We start from the raw sequence: 16,139 nt of genomic DNA, 5'->3' as shown, positions 1-16,139 counted from the left end.
TCACCAACACAGGAGTGACATGAAACTCGGACTTCTTCCCTTTTCACTTCGGGTCTTCTCTCTGAGGAACACCTGGACATCAAAAGTAAGGCAATAATATACATAGTGTTCCTGCTGCTTTTAGTTTTTCTACCACCTGTTCCTCTTACTTATCTAATTCTTTGCCTTACATACACACGCTTTCATATTTTCTCCTCTTATCAGTTTTGTTTCTTTAATGCAAATTACTAGTTCTATATGACTAGTTCGCTATTCCGTGCGTTGTCGGGTACTCAGCACCACCTCCCAGAACGTCGATGAGGGCAAACAGTCTGTTCTTTTGTTTATGGGAGGTGATGAACGATGGCCTGGCAGACTGCATGAGTTACACCGTGTTCCCCTGGCACGGCAACTTGGCAAAACACACCACGCAAGCTTCACCAGGTTCGTCGTGAGCCATCTAACAGCTTCGAACACGGCATGATTTTTACACTTGAGATGTCAGAGAACTTGCCAAATACAAGATGCTTCCTGACAGATACAGATAAACAAAAGACAGGACAGGACAGCAAACAGACAGTAAAACAGACAGACGATACACAAAGACAAGCAGACAGTATAGCACATACGACGGAGGCCGAGGTACATTCATCGCACAAATCGCAATACCTTCCCTGAACCGAAGCAAAGCCGCAAATGGAGTAGCAAGGGAAGAGCAGCGTGTTGGTGACCTTCACGCACCACTCAGAGTCATGGGGAAACTAAGGACACATCAACACGGGCCTCTCCACCGCGCCACTGTGCCATTACCTCTGCCACCACCCCAGCAGCCCTGTCACCTCTTCTTGGCCAAATGTATATCGGAGGCAATTCTCAAGTGGTAATTCTCTCTCTCTCTCTCTCTCTCTCTCTCTCTCTCTCTCTCTCTCTCTCTCTCTCTCTCTCTCTCTCTCTCTCTCTCTCTCTCTCTCTCCACAACTCGCAGTCCCCAAAACAACAAAAGCATAATGTTCAATAACCAACAACGTCTTTTGTTTTCCCTCTTTCGAAAATCCCTTGAAAACACAACGACAACGAATCAGGAAATTACTTCCCCTCTTCCTTTCCTTTTTCCCTTCCCTTCACCTCCCCCCAGCCTCCCTCCTCCCTTTCCATCTACTCCTCCATCGCTCCTTCCCTCCCTTCTCCCCTGCCCTCCATTTTCCTACTTGCCTTTCATTCTTCGTTCCCAACCATCCTTGTCCTCTCCCTCCCTTCCTTCTTTAGCTTCACCCCAACCCCTCCCGTTCTCTTCACCTCCCCCCCATCCAATAACCTCTTCTTACCTGCACCATACAATAAAGACCTCCTCCTCCTCCTCCTCCTCCTCCTCCTATTCCTACTCTCCCTTTTCCTTTCCCTATTCCTGTTGCTTAGTCGCTCTCGTCCATACATCGTTCCTCCCTCAACTTTCTTCCGTTATAAAATAGAAGGAAGGAGAAGGAAACGAAGAAAGCAAAGAGAAGGAATGAATGAAGGAAGGAAGGGAGGGAGAAGGGAAGTGTGGGGAAAAAAAGAGGAAAACAAGCAAGCAAGGAGAGAGAGGAAGGGAGCAAGGCAGGCTGAGGCAGAGTGGAGGTAACTGGTGTGGCTGCTTGAGTTAACTGGCGACAGGGTGGACTAAATTTGGTCAAAGGGATGAATGAGGACGAAGGGAGGGGGTGGGAGAAGGGAGGGCAGTGGGAGAGGAGGGAGAATTGAGAGAGGGAATGAGTGGACGAAACAAGAGAGGCTGGCGGTAAAGGACGAGAACGAGGAGGAACATAAAGGAACACAAAAGGAGAACAAACACATGCAGACCTGTTGGGCTTCATGAGTCTGTTAGTGATGAGATACTCGTACACTGCTTCACCCAAAGTAAGGGATGTAGGAGATGGAAGAAGAAGAAGAAGAAGAAGAAGAAGAAGAAGAAGAAGAAGAAGAAGAAGAAGAAGAAGAAGAAGAAGAAGAAGAAGAAGAAGAAGAAGAAGAAGAAGAAGAAGAAGAAGAAGAAGAAGAAGAAGAAGAAGAAGAAGAAGAAGAAGAAGAAGAAGAAGAAGAAGAAGAAGAAGAAGAAGAAGAAGAAGAAGAAGAAGAAGAAGAAGAAGAAGAAGAAGAAGAAGAAGAAGAAGAAGAAGAAGAAGAAGAAGAAGAAGAAGAAGAAGAAGAAGGAGGAGGAGGAGGATCACAAAGGATTACAAAGGACAGACAAACAACAGACCCTTAGATCTTTAAAAGGCTGTTAGGTAACTACTTCTAGCTGCAAGGTAAAGAGGCAGAACAGTAAAGTAGAAGGCACCTCCCCACCCACTACTCCCTCCAGCTTGTGCTGGCATGGAAATAGAAGGGAAAAGCACCATGCAGCATGAAAGAACTGACATGGGATTTTCATAAGAAAGGATGAAAGGAAGTTCTGATATTCATCCTACGTCTATCCAAAAATGAAACACTTTTATAGACCTAGTGTGGGTACATTTAATATTTCGTAGTCTGTGTGGGCTTCGTGAAGAGGTCAACAAGTATTCAGTGGGAGCTTTCAGTGGGAGCTTCCCTTTGACCAGCACGTGCTGTATAAAGGCTGTGATAGCACGTCCATCTAAAACATTACGGGAGAGCAGCATATTCATTCGCTTCATTCTGTAGTGATCTACGTATTTATATACATATATTAAATAAATAAGTAAATAAATGAATATATATATATATATATATATATATATATATATATATATATATATATATATATATATATATATATATATATATATATATATATATATATATATATATATATATATACTCGTATATACTTCCCAAGAAAATTATTCCAAATATCACTCACCTCTGTACGTACGTATCATAAAAAAATAACTATTTATCTAAGAAATCCAGATATATAATTATTAAAAAATCAACTTTTGTACTTATCCCCAAAATTCACCTCTGTACTTGTTTTCTAAAAATTCACGCATGCACTTATCCCGCCACAAAAAGTCACCTATACTTACTCAAAAAACACTTGACCCCTGGATTTATAAGTAAAAACAAAGCAAACAAAAAAAATAAAAACAAACCAAACAAAAAAAAATAAAATAGAGTAATACAACATAAAACGTCTCATCTATACTTCGTAAAAAAAAGATCACTTATACAAACTCTTATTCCAAAAAAAAATCAAACCTTGCACATCTATAAGTCTTTTTTTCTTCAATCACACCTTTAGTTATTAAAAAAAAAAAGCTATCCATTTACTTATTATAAATAAATTTCACTTGTATACTTATTCCTAAAAAAGTCACTTCCATCCTTATTCCAAAAACATGTTACCTTTATACTTAACAATCTTTATACTTTCAAAAAAGAAATAAAAGTCCTTTATATTGTACGTCCCTCCATTAAAGACACCGATGAATTATGGAAGGTCGCATTTACTTAGGAGGAAAAAGAGCTGACGGTCGAGGCTTGACAAGACAAAAAGAACACCTGCGTTACTCTGGCCTCTGCAGGGGATGGTGCTCTGTCCCTCACTGCCTGACACCTCTGGCTGCGTCGTAACCTATCTGCCTTCAGGTCCTCACGAGACCATTCCTTTCTCTCTCTCTCTCTCTCTCTCTCTCTCTCTCTCTCTCTCTCTCTCTCTCTCTCTCTCTCTCTCTCTCTCTCTCTCTCTCTCTCTCTCTCTCTCTCTCTCTCTCCGTCACATCGCCCAAAAGACCAAACATCTAGCTCTTACTGAGTTTCCTTTGTCTTTTTTTTTTTTTTATCATGCTGTTAATTCTTCACTTCATCTTTTCCTATAACATGAGAACTTTGTGTGTGTGTGTGTGTGTGTGTGTGTGACAGACAGGTCGTTCTTATCATGTTTACGTTGTGCGCCGGAGAAAGACAGATGGACGCTCCTCGGGGTTTGTGTTCAAAGATAACCGTTGCCTCTCATTCGCAGCCACGTGGCCAAGCGGCAACGTCCTCGCCTCCTCCAATCGTAATAATAATATAAACCCGTTCGAATCCTGCTTGGTCCTTCGTCGTATTAATATTCTTTTGTTTTGTTTTGTTTTCTAGACACATACATGCAAATTGCAAACACACACACACACACACACACACACACACACACACACACACACACACACACACACACTATACGTAGAAATATACATACATATTCGTGCACAGAGAAAAACACACAATATTATCTGCTGGTTGTTAAGAGGTAGATTTTTTTTTTTTCATTTATTTTCTTTAATGAGAATAGTAGAGCATGTGTAAGGGTAGCAAACAGCACAAGTGAATGGTTTCCAGTCAAGTTGTGGTTACGTCAGGGATGTGTAATGTCACAACGGCTGTTTAACATCTACAGGGTGAACCGTAAGTTTCCAAACATATGGTATCACGAACGCCATTACAAGCATAAATTCAGATGTGTTTGAACGTGTTCTGCAGTGGAGGACACGCACTGAAATGTGTTTTCAACACAAAGGCAGTCATGTAGAGCATATTATATAAATAAAAATGTTTTTTTCTATAATTCTATAATTTCTTATAATTTTTCCTATGTATGAAACTTATGGGACACCCTGTATAAGGAAGGAGTGGCGAGGAAAGTTAATGCTACAATGTTGGGTAGAGGATTGGATGTGGTAAAACTTTGACGCTAAATGTTTGTCGCGTCTCTCCGCCGCCGTGACAGTGAAATCAGGCAATTTTTGGTGACCTGCAGGAAATCTGTCACATCAAGGAAGCACCGAATTCACTAAACACGTAGAAGACTTTGCCGCTAAGGTTGCCAGACACTGAAAATTGTTGATTCGTGCTCGAGTGTTTGAAGAGTACCAGTGATGGGGAATGAAAGTGGACGGCATGACAAGAGGATTGTAAATAAAGTCTTAAAATGAGAGAGAGAGAGAGAGAGAGAGAGAGAGAGAGAGAGAGAGAGAGAGAGAGAGAGAGAGAGAGAGAGAGAGAGAGAGAGAGAGAGAGAGAGAGAGTAAGAGCACTTGGAGAAGACATAATGAGTCAATAAAAGCGAGGCATCAGTATGTGAGGGAAGTATTCAGCCAACACATGCTTCCCGGGACATGCCTGAAACACGAGGTCTGAAAGCAATGTGTGCCTATGAACCGTGAAAACTCAACAAAGCAATTCACAAAGAGCAATGGAAAGGCAGTTTTCAGAGGTAAACTTTAAAAACCAGGCGATATCATTACCATCATCATCATCATCATCATCACCATTATACTCCGCCCCTATGGTTCCAGTGCAGCCTTCCGAACCTTCCTTCATTCGCGGCAGTTGCTTGGCCATTCCCAAGCCACCTCTGCTAAACTTTACATTGTTCTTATATAGTCTGCCCTGCCTTCTCTTACCATCACTCTGTTATTACCTATTCGATACACACAAACACACACACACACACACACACACACACACACACACACATATTTTCACGCAAGGAAAGAAGCATAACCATATAAATGTTTCCTATAGAGTATACAATGGAAGACTCACAAGGGGACAAGCACATTATTTAGAATCAGAAATCGCAAGCTAATACCCTGAAAAAATTTAACGATAGTATTGACTTAGCAAGCTTAGGTAGAACACTTGAGGTCTTGGTCAGAGAGACGCAGTTGCGGCGGAAAGCGATGGACTCAATCATTTAAAGGAGGAGAAGTGATGAGACCAAAACCTCTTGACTCGAACCTCTTCAGTACACACCCAGACTTGCGTGACTGGAACCTCCGCACACGAGACACGCACTCCCTACAGTGTAAGCTACGGAGTATTTTTCCTGCTACTTGGTACTTTTCTTGGGGAAGATACACTCACGCAAAGAAAAAGCAGAGGAACAGAGTTGATAAGCAGCGTGTTGCAGAGTTGATTACTGAGGAAGGAGGAGGGACGAAACACTGACCAGCTTGACTCTCACGAAGCGATTGTCATGAATACACCAAAGAAATAAAAGGTGAATAAAACAAAACATACAAAACAGGTGTATCGTGAACAGAACAAAACAGAACAGACGTGGACCAGTGTATCAAGTCTTGTGCAGGTAAATGCTTAAACGGCAGCAAGGCAGCAAGCACGCTCAACCATAAAGAAGCAATGCCAGAACAGTTGACGATACAGCGTCGCGGCGGAGTGAAAGACTGGTAAGCCGGTGAAAGAAAAAGGCGTTAATGAGACAGACCGCCTTTACCTCCACCCTCGTGAACATCAGCGTGTGCAGGGCCGCCCAAGGCTGTTTAGGCGTACTGCAGGCAGGGGAAAGCTGGCCCGTTTTTAAGGCCTGTAATTGAGTGGGAGGGAGGAAAATTTTTACAAGGGTGACATTTCATCCTGACAGTTATCCCTAAGTGAAGTTTTCAGCTTGAATAAATTCTTCTGTTTTGTATATCAGGCGACGCTGACGCTTCATATGAAATAAGTTTACATTCACTGGCTCAAGAAAGGAAGGGTTTTAGAAATAATAAGAAGTCATGGTACTCTTTACTTGATTCACTCCACACATGGGAACTCTTCAGCATCCACTACAGGAGGGAAACTTCAAATGACACATAAAAGTAGAGTAGTGAAAGCCACACACGATGAATGGCACAATGAGTTCAGAGACAAAGGCAAAGGACACTGAAGAATTGGAAAAAAAAAGACAGTAAACGACAGAACGTTGTGGGGAGGTAAGAGTGCCATCAAACGGTTTCCAGAATGAAGAACGGTCAAGAGCAGTGGCTTAGTAAGGGAGGAGCAAACTGCATAAGTAAGCAAAGTGTATAAGAAACACTTCAAAGGGACTTGTTTGGAAATTACAGCTTTGAGTAATGACTTCGCCTTTAAAATTTCACCTCTCTCTCTCTCTTTAAATTAGTGTAGCTTATCATAAACAGCATAGTGAAGGTCAACGGGTCCGATGATGTTTGTTCTCTTTGTCTTCGTTTGTGATAATAACAACATCTATAGTAATAATAATAATAATAATAATGATAATAATAATAATAATAATAATAATAATAATAATAATAATAATAATAATAATAATAATAATAATAATAATAATAATAATTGGTTTATTGACCAAAAAAGCAATATTATACACGAACAATCATTATACGTAAAGGAGCAATCAGACACCAGGGAAGAGCAGTAGTTACAGCGTGCCATTCAGTTTGCATACAATATATGGGATGCTTGACACACCTGACGTGTGTCGTGTAAATATTTTGGTAACAAATGACGGTAATTAGATGCCTTTAGGAGGCCTTTATCTGAACGTACTGTTCATTCCTCATGTCTGTATAATGACTGATGACCTCAGATTATTATGAAATATCGTTTCTGAATAAGTTCAATTGCATTGTGTTGACTCTGGATTAGATCACAGAGCCACACGGGACCTGCTTACTCGAGTGGTGACCGGGAAATGCCCACCAGCAGGGACAGACAGCCTCGCTGAGCTCTGAAAGGCAGATCGCCATGAGACCGCATGTTGAGGAATCATATCTGCCAGTAGCAAAGACTGTGAAATGGAAGCTGTTTAGTAATGTTCCTAATTAGGACAATTAAAAAAAAAATAGTAATCGTTATTGAGGGAGAGGTTTGAATGATCACCCTTCTGGCGGGTCACGCACCTTAGTGAAACTTTTGTTTTGTTTTGTTTTGTCTTCCTTGAGCAGCACGTGTCATTTTTTTTTTTTTTTATCCTTCATGTACACATCAAATTTACTACGAAGTCTTGGCCTCGTCTTCATTCTTATAAGCACTTTTAGCCAGCTTGGAAACATAAATAAGAAAATAAAAGTTCTTGGCGATATGGACGAGAAATAAATTTACCTCTGTGGGAGACCAGAAAAATATATATATATAGCACAAAAGCGAAAACAGTTGCAGTGTAAATGTATAAATTTTTTCCCTTTTTATAAACATAGAATGAACAAATAAATGCACATCACCAGGAAATTAGAAAAAAAAACGAAACTGAAAAAAACGAAGGGAAAAAGAAATCGTAACATAATATAAAACACACATGTATTTTTCTTTAATAAATAGACTCCAAAGAGCGTGTGATGCCTGGTGGGGGTCAAGGCCAGAGAGGGTGAAGGGTGAAAGGTAAGGCAAAGCAAGGGCAGGTGAGGGAAGGGGAGGCTATGAACCATCCAGTGTCAAAGGGAGAGTGAGAGAGGAATGTGGGAGAGTGTTATGGAAAGAGAGAGAGAAAACACTGGAATTGTTCACCTAGTTACGCTTTATTGCGTACTGTGTGTGTGTGTGTGTGTGTGTGTGTGTGTGTGTGTGTGTGTGTGTGTGTGTGTGTGTGTCCTCATCACTCCTCCCTCTACCTTTACTGCTCTCTCTCTCTCTCTCTCTCTCTCTCTCTCTCTCTCTCTCTCTCTCTCTCTCTCTCTCTCTCTCTCTCTCTCTCTCTCTCTCTCTCTCTCGTTCTCTCTCTCTCTCCCTTCCTTCCTCCCTCCTCTTCTCCCTCCTCTCATTAGTCTTCCCCTCAGACCTCCACTTTGTACATACTCGCCATTCCATCATCCTTCCTTCCTTTTTATTTTGTTATGCGTTTCCCATTTACTCTCTCTCTCTCTCTCTCTCTCTCTCTCTCTCTCTCTCTCTCTCTCTCTCTCTCTCTCTCTCTCTCTCTCTCTCTCTCTCTCTCTCTCTCGCGAGTGTGATGCCCTCTCGGTTCCTTGGATCTCTGCATACAATAATAACGACGAGTGTACCATATCCTCGTTCAGTTCCCAGTAACAATTTCTCTCTCTCGTCCTGCATCATTGGTTGAACTCTATACATTGTTCCAGATCCGTCCGTTCCAGGTCTGGCAATTATTTTTCTAATGGAGACTACTAACAATAAAATCCCCTTCGTAGCAGTAGTAGTAGTAGTAGTAGTAGTAGTAGTAGTAGTAGTAGTAGTAGTAGTAGTAGTAGTAGTAGTAGTAGTAGTAGTATACTCTTAGCGTTTCCAGAACACTGTTACATCTTTTGAAATACGAGTACATACGAGGAATAGATAGCGAGAAACTTATAGATGTGCAACGGAGGTATATGCTGCACTACAAACTCGCATCATCACTCGTAGACAATGTGTGAGAGGTGAAAGGGAGGCAGTCACCTCCCGTGCCGTCTCTGCCTCTGATAACGAACGAACAGGAAGCAGTTATGAGGAAGAGAGCACCATGTACGTAATGTGCCTCGTGGAAAACTGAAGCGTGGCAATGTTACAGTAAAGAATGACAACGGGAGGAAGATACTGTGTTGGACTACCATTCATGTTTTCAGTGTTCTCCACATTCTTCTTTCCCTATTTTATTTCACTTTCTCTCTTCTTTCTCTTCCTCCACTTCCTCCTCCTGTCCTCGTTAATACTCCTGGTCCTCCTCCATTCTTCATTCTCACTCCTCCACTTCGTTTACCTCCTCCTCCTCCTCTCCCATCCCTCTTTGCCCCCTCTCCTCCATCCCCAATCTGCCCCCCTCCTCCCCCTCCACCAACCCTCCCTGCCCCACTCCCCTCATCACATGCCATTAGCTGCGCCAACGAGGCTCCAGGCTACCCATTTATAGGGATGATAGCGACGCCGCGCACCGCTGATAACAGATAATTAATGGCTGAATTTATATCTGTTTTGGCTTCTTTCCAGTTGACTGTCGCGAGAGAGAGAGAGAGAGAGAGAGAGAGAGAGAGAGAGAGAGAGAGAGAGAGAGAGAGAGAGAGAGAGAGAGAGAGAGAGAGGTGATAGCATTGGTGACGATGGTGGTGATGGTGGGTGGTGGTTTATCTTTTATGTTGATTTCCTGTCGGGGAAGTTCGCTGAGATGAATGTGAGTAGCGTTGTTGTTGCTGGTGGTGGCGGTGATGGTGGTGGTGGTGCGGAAGACGAAGGAGGGATGGGGTAGGAGGGAGGGAAGGACGGTGGCAGATAGGGTGGGCGGATGAACGGCCAGGAATGAAGGATGGACAGCGGCAATGGTGGTGGCGTTGGCATTATAGAGGCGGTGATGGTAGATGGTGGTGGCACTGGCGGTAAGCTGATCAAAATAGTAGTAGTAGTAGTAGTAGTAGCGTTAGGTAAGGCAGGGTAGATAGAAAATTAGATAGAATGGTGAATAAGTTTTGTTGTTGGGCTGCAGGGAAAAGACCAACAAACCGAGAGGAGTAGTGAAGGATAAGAAGGCCTTAGTCTTGAAAAAGTCACAAGAGATGATAATGATGAGCATTAGAGTAGTAGCAGTAGTAGTAGCAGCAGCAGCAGCAGCAGCAGCAGCAGCAGCAGCAGCAGCAGCAATGGAAGTCTGAAACTGAATTAAGATGAGGCTTAACTGCAGAGTGCAAGGAGCAAGTTCAAGTTAATATTCTGATTAGGGTGAGACACGAGTGTGGCTCCCAAGGGCTCCGTATCAGGCGCATTACTGTTCATCATCCACACCGGCGTTCTGTGTTCCGGCGCGAATACTGATGCACTAAAATTTAGCAGACGACACTAAGAGGAGTCACCAAATACGATACATAAATACAGGGAATAAATGATGAAAAGTTTCTATATTCATCATGCATAACACCAATCACATCAGGTTAAATACCAATGAATACTGACCACGAGTCCAAGGTTTCAATGCCGGCTTGAGGCAAACACTTGCAGAAAAATGACAGCATTGTACTGACTGAATTGTTATCTGACTAGTTTCACCACCGCAGCTCACTCCCTCAACTTGCTGTGCCGTGGTTATGCTATTAACACCGGTTAAGCTGAGCGGCAATGCACGGTACTTTTTTCCCCATCCACATGTACAGTAGTGTTTCTGACCACACTCGCTCCCCGTGAAATGTTTCGCTAACGTCATTAGAGATCACGAACAATGGCAAAGGTTTTAGGTGGAATGAAGTTAATGATACACAAAGCAGACACAGCAATAGTGGACAAACGCACCACATTGCCTGAGAAAATAAAGGAACACTAATAACGGACAAACATACCATGCCTGATATCAAACTGTCCTTGCCTCATCACACTGCTGTCACCACCCACCACCGCCCCATCGAGACTGCCTCATCCGACCACTCTTCCACCACCAAGCCTAGCTAAATAGTGAATAACCACTCCTTTCTCGAAACCGGCGCCGTATGACCTTGCTGTAGCGGCGCCAATATCAAATCCATCCATCTAACTTGAGAAAACACACTACACGACTAGTTCACTTGTACCTTAAAGCCTGTACAACCCAACCGTCATCGCACACAGGCCCACATTCTGAATTACTGCTGCGCTGCACGTCCACTACTTTCAAAAGGTTCGAGTTGAAGTTACACGGATTTTTCAGGGAGTTTTTATGGTTCTAGGGACAAACTAACAAGATTTTTACATTACTGAGAGGAGAAACACAAGTGAGAACCCGGTTTATCATCTCTGTGGTCTTTAAAAATTGTCGCGGTGAGAGAGCAAAGCGTTTCTGAATACAAGCAGAGGAACACAGCACAGGCCAGCGTGGATGAAGCACTGCCTATCCTTCCGCTTCCTGAGATCAGCCTTAATTTGCCTGCGCAGAATCAGGTCACTTACCTTCATAACGACGAATATTGTGGACAATGATTTCAAGGATAGCGCGGAGAATTGTATATGCCAGATTACATTAACTCAGAAATACGATGTTTGTCATTATGTGCAACAATGGTTTTAAACAGACAGGGTTGGGACGGGCGAGTCTACCATTGTACAGGAGAGACGACGCAGAGGAACACTAAGGAATACAATAGAAGAACAAACCGTAACAGACATGTTGGACCTTACAAGGCTGATTGTGATAAATTATACTATCTTATCTGAATTCAATGACGCCGGAAACGCCAAGAAGGAATACTGGTAGTAGTAGTAGTAGTAGTAGTAGTAGTAGTAGTAGTAGTAGTAGTAGTAGTAGGAGGAGGAGGAGGAGGAGGAGGAGGAGGAGGAGGAGGAGGAGGAGGAGGAGGAGGAGGAGGAGGAGATTAGTGTTGGTAATGCTGATTATGACAGTGATAGTGGTAATGGTGGTGGTGGTGGTGGTGGTGGTGGTGGTGGTGGTGTAGTGATAGTGATATGGTGGGCTTCATAAATCGTGCATAATGGTGGTGATGGCGGTGGTGTTTAAATGGGAGGTGGCACACTGCTATTTAATTTAATGTGCCCTGAATTATCATACGGTATACAGCGCACTAACGACTGACACGTCCTGAACACACACACACACACACACACACACACACACACACACACATATATAGAAACGTGGAACCGAACCGTAACTTCTTAAACGAGTGAGCGTGCGTGGAGAGCCAGTGAGAAGGGAAAGAGAGAGAGAGAGAGAGAGAGAGAGAGAGAGAGAGAGAGAGAGAGAGAGAGAGAGAGAGAGAGAGAGAGAGAGAGAGAGAGAGAGAGAGAGGCATTGGTTTTCTGGTGCCTAATCGATAAAAGATTAATATCCAGCATGAGCCAAGTAAACTGCCGTGAATCTTGACCACAGAGACTCATTCATTCTAAGGGCCATATTGTGAAACACTTCTGCGCCGCACCTCCGCTACTTTCAAGAGGCTCTACGTAGTTGAGGCTAAGCGGATTTCTAAGGGCGTTTTTTTATGGTTCTAGTGACAGATTAACAAGATTTTTAGAATTATTAGCAGGAGAAACACTCTTGAGAACCGGGCTAATCATCTTTGTAGCCTTTGAAAATAAGTCAAGGTGAGAGAGCAAAGCGTTTCTAATTACAGGATTTATGATGGTGGTGGTGGTGGTGGTGGTGGTGGCGGTGGTGGTGAAAATATCAATGGAGGAACGAGCACTACATTTTCGTACAGGAAAAAAAAAAAAAAACACTGGCATTTCTATTATTTTGCTTGGTAACACTGATCAGTTCATGCAAATGAATAGATTATATCATTAGCAATCCTTTTCATGAGAGGAAATTGTGTACTTGGTAAATGCAGCACATACTTACACAATGAGAATAATTATAATACAAGGTTTTTTTTATTGTTATTATTATTATCATTCTTACCTTGAGTATACGAATCGTTATCTCCAGCTTACTACGATCATTCGAAAACCGTAAAGTGTGTCTGGCAACGAATAACTTCCGTATTTCATTAAAACCTTTGTGAGTGTTACATGTATAATCGAACTTATTATTCCACTATTTTTTTCTTTTCTTTTGTCCTTGTATAATATTCCTGCCTTTTATTGACGCGCCTTGCTGTACGTGACTTACGTGCCTTTAATTATATGAGTGGAGACAACCCAAAGAAAAGAAGAGTGCTAATTACTCCACAATAAAAAGAGGATAAATATTAATTCACTTCAAGGCGTGTTTTACTTTTCTTTCCAAGGATTTCACGTCGTGCCACTCAGATGGGAAACAGACTCAAGGCACTGCTCCGAAGCTTACTTGCGAAAGGGATGGAGGATTGTAAACATTGCAAATTACTGACAGCTTTCACATCAGTAAGGGCAGGAAACAATATGAATATCACATCAGTACGATGCGCAGAAAATAGGTGAGACAAAGTAGAAAGTCTTGTGCATAGGAGACTTAGGGGGAAGGCAGGCATGCAGTCAATTAATTAAAAAAACGAAGCAAAGTAGAAAATAACAAGTGACGTAACATTGCAGCGCATTGGGCAGGATTGCAGACAGTCAGTTAAAGGAGAGTTCATGAGAGGAAAAGCCTGCATCCACTCTCTTTAGTACAGATGTGTGACTGGAGCCTCCCGATGCAAAAAACGCCTAAGAGCACTCCACACAATAAAAGGTCAAATGTACTTAGGCTGTCACTTGATACTTCCACTCATGAGCATAAAGTCACGCATAACAGAAGAACAGACCACGGCAGCAGTGTGTTCAGGAGTTTATCACTGAGGAATGGAAGAACAACAATCCTAGTTATTCGTGCTGAACACTCTCCCATGCGACTCAAAAGTCCCTGGCACACGTGTACATTTATACAAGAGGCTACTCACTGCACTGCTATTACTGCCTCACTATCATAGTGTTGACTAACTATGCCCACTGTTGTGACCACTGCCGGTATACGCTTTAATAATATAACAAGTGAAGCGTATAATAACATCAGTCATGGTAATACTACATAATGATGATGTTTATTTCGAGTCAATTAAATCGTAAGAACTGTCCTATGCACTCATCACCCAACCAGCTGCTTTTTAACGATCGGACTCTTAATGGAGCGACGACAATTATTATCCAAGTAGCCTTTGTTTATTTCACAGAACAAATACAAAACTGCAATCATTACAAAAATAAATAAATAAATAAGAAAAAAAGCAAGTGTTACATTGCCATTAGTATCTAAAAGCGAACGATCCCTCCAACAAAAGGTCAATGCTATGCGGGAACAGACGAAAACACCATCACCTTCACCACCATCACACCAGCCCTCACTCTATTGCACTCACTACCCGTTTTTTTTTTTTTTTTTTTCTTTTTTTTTTTTTGTTATAATGTATCACCACAATTTACTTCCTCACTTTATTGCAATACATTATTTATCGCTCTAATTGCTGCCACCATCATCATCGCTCTCCATGCCAGTTAATTACGTCTCTCCCTCTCCTTGAAAATACATTATGCACGTGTATTACTGAGGAAAAAAATAATGGTAAATATAAAATCGGATTACGTTAATATGTGTATTTGTTGTGATTAAGTGGATATGAGTGTTAATGTATCATTATGTTTCGACTTGGTGGTGGTGGTGGCGTTAATGGGAGAAACGATCACATTTTTTTGCACTGAGAGAAAGAGAGAGAGAGAGAGAGAGAGAGAGAGAGAGAGAGAGAGAGAGAGAGAGAGAGAGAGAGAGAGAGAGAGAGAGAGAGAGAGAGAGAGAGAGAGAGAGAGAGAGAGAGAGAGAGAGAGAGAGAGAGAGAGGTTTCATTGTTTCGACTTGGTGGTGGTGGTGGTGGTGCTGGTGGTGATGATGAAGGAGGAGATGGTGGTGATGGTAGTGATGGCAGTGGTGGTGGTGGTGGTGGTGGTAATAGGGAAAACGATTACATTTTTTTTTTCTGTACTGGGGAAGAAATGATAGGCTATCTACTGACAATTGTATTTGCTTGAAAACGCCTATCTATTCACATACGTAGATTTATAGATGACATTATAATTATTACCTTTCCATGGAGCATTTTTTTCTACACGAGTATGATGTGATGTGAGGAAATCTGTTTAATGTAAGCGTTTTTCTTCTTTTCGAAATTCTAGCGATGAAATTTGTATCGTGATGAGTTTATTACGTTCATTCATAGGATCACTGCTAGCCTTGGCCTGCTACCAATGCGTTTCTCTCTCTCTCTCTCTCTCTCTCTCTCTCTCTCTCTCTCTCTCTCTCTCTCTCTCTCTCTCTCTCTCTCTGCTTTTTGTTGGGGTCTATAAGCATTTTTTTTCTATCAATAATCTTATCCTGCTGCGATTCAGGTTTTTTTTTTCCGTTTTTGTTGCGTCTATAAGCATTTTTTTTTTATCACTAACCTTCCTTTGTTATTAATGCGTTTTCCCGTCTGTTTTTATTTATTTATTTAGTTTTTTTTTTTTTCTCATTAACCTTGCTCTACTGCGATTGAGTTTTTCCGTCTTTGTTGGAATCTGTAATCAATTTCTTTTAAGTTCTCATCCGTCTCCTAAAATGAATAGTTTTCGCTTCCTTACTCAACTTTATTCATCCCATCAAGCGTCTCAAGATAAATGACCTCTGCGTTCTCTATTAGTGCATGTTTATGACTCCTTACATATCTCACTGAAGTCTTGATTTGCATCTCCAATAATGAGTGACTTTTGACTCTTTAGTTACTTTATACGTATAACTTAAGTATGCTATTGTTCAATGAATTACTTCTATGTTTGTATCGAATTGTTTCCTGTGTCTCCCTACACATAACACTGTCTTCATCTGTGTCCACCAAGGTCTCATTCACGTCACGCATTCCACGGTGGCTTCAGGACACACCTCACACCAGCACAACGCAATGCAGCCCCTAACTTGCTGGATGCCAACCATTCCTTTCACTGGTGAACTGTGGAACTCTCTGCCCGGTTCTATTCTCTCCCTTCCCAGGATTTGAGCTGTGTTAAGAGAGGAGCATCGGGACATTTGCAGA

Source organism: Scylla paramamosain, chromosome 21 (assembly GCF_035594125.1).
Source record: "Scylla paramamosain isolate STU-SP2022 chromosome 21, ASM3559412v1, whole genome shotgun sequence".
Taxonomy (NCBI): domain Eukaryota; kingdom Metazoa; phylum Arthropoda; class Malacostraca; order Decapoda; family Portunidae; genus Scylla; species Scylla paramamosain.
This window is presented reverse-complemented; position numbering follows the sequence as displayed.